We start from the raw sequence: 1,333 nt of genomic DNA, 5'->3' as shown, positions 1-1,333 counted from the left end.
ACCAGGGCGGCACGCCCCAGCCCGGCGGCTGAGCAGCTCCGTCCGGACTGGCGGCAGCACAGGCAGCGCGGGCAGGGACAGGCAGCCCTGGGCAATCCCCGGAGCCCACGCTGGCATCTGGGTGGCACCGGGCGTTTCATTCAGCCCCTTCCTTGGCTGAGACGTGGGAGATGGCAGCTGTCATGCACTGGCCAGCACACACACATGCAGGGTTGGGGTTTTTTTTTATATATTACAATACAAGTTCAGGAACCTCCCAGCTTAATCCCCACCAGATAAACTAACAGCGGAGAGATTTGGAGTTATTGACGAAGTCTTGCTGCTCAGGCGAGATTAGAGCTCGGCTTAATCTTGTAGCAGGAGGGTTTGGGGATGGTTTAATCAGAATTTGTACAGGAATAATCCCGTCTTTAAACTCGTCCCTGGCCCAATCCCTCCCAAGTTGTAATCAGGCAGGAGCCTCTCAGATGAAGAGGCCTTGGGGGGTATTTCCAGCCCAAGTGGTGCAGGAGGAGTCCCAGACATGTGAGCCAAGGGCAGGCAGGTGCTGAAGACCCCGTATGTGCCCACCCACGGGCACTGCCACCTCCTCCAGCCGTTCCCTGAAGGGGAAACTGAGGCACTGACCCCAGTAAAGCCTGAGGCTCCAATTCCCGCTCTCCCCCTGTGTGGTGACTCAATATGGGTTTCTGCAAAGGATTAAACTTGCCAGATTCAGCCATATGCCCACGAGATGCCCCAGCCGGTGTCAGCCCTGGAGGTACCTGGTGGCTGAGGGGGGGACACTGGGATGTCACCTGGCCAGGAAAGCATGAAGCCCCCCTGGACGATGGGATGGGCACTGAAAGGCAGGTGGCACGAGGATGAGCCCAACCCTGAGGACTAACCCGAAGCTGGGAGCTCATCCTGCTTCCCACAGCCCCCCCTGTGCTCCAGATGGGGCCCTGAGCAAGCAGCCGCGCTGGGCTATTGGAAGGAGATCTCCCGGGCAAGCAGCCCTGCACAAAACCCACCTAACTCACAAATAAAAATTAAATCACCTGCAAACGAGGTTGCAACCGGCATCGAGAGAGCTGGGTGCATGTTTTTGCCCTCCAAACCCTGCCATGGGTGCCATAAGCTGCTCCTTTAACCTTACCGTGCCTCAGTTTCCCCCCCAGGGCTGCCGGGATCGCCGGACCCTTGTGCAGCGCCAGCGCCCGGCGGGGACGCGGCTGCTTTTGTGCCGCGCCGGCTCTTTCAGGGAGCACAAAGACGGGACACGGCGGCACAGATGGACCCTTTCAGAGGGGAGCGGGCCACCTTCTCCGGCTGCCCTTGGGCTCTGCACTCC

The sequence above is a fragment of the Pygoscelis adeliae genome, unplaced genomic scaffold (assembly GCF_000699105.1).
Source record: "Pygoscelis adeliae isolate BGI_AS28 unplaced genomic scaffold, ASM69910v1 Scaffold803, whole genome shotgun sequence".
In the NCBI taxonomy this organism is placed as follows: Eukaryota; Metazoa; Chordata; class Aves; order Sphenisciformes; family Spheniscidae; genus Pygoscelis; species Pygoscelis adeliae.
This window is presented reverse-complemented; position numbering follows the sequence as displayed.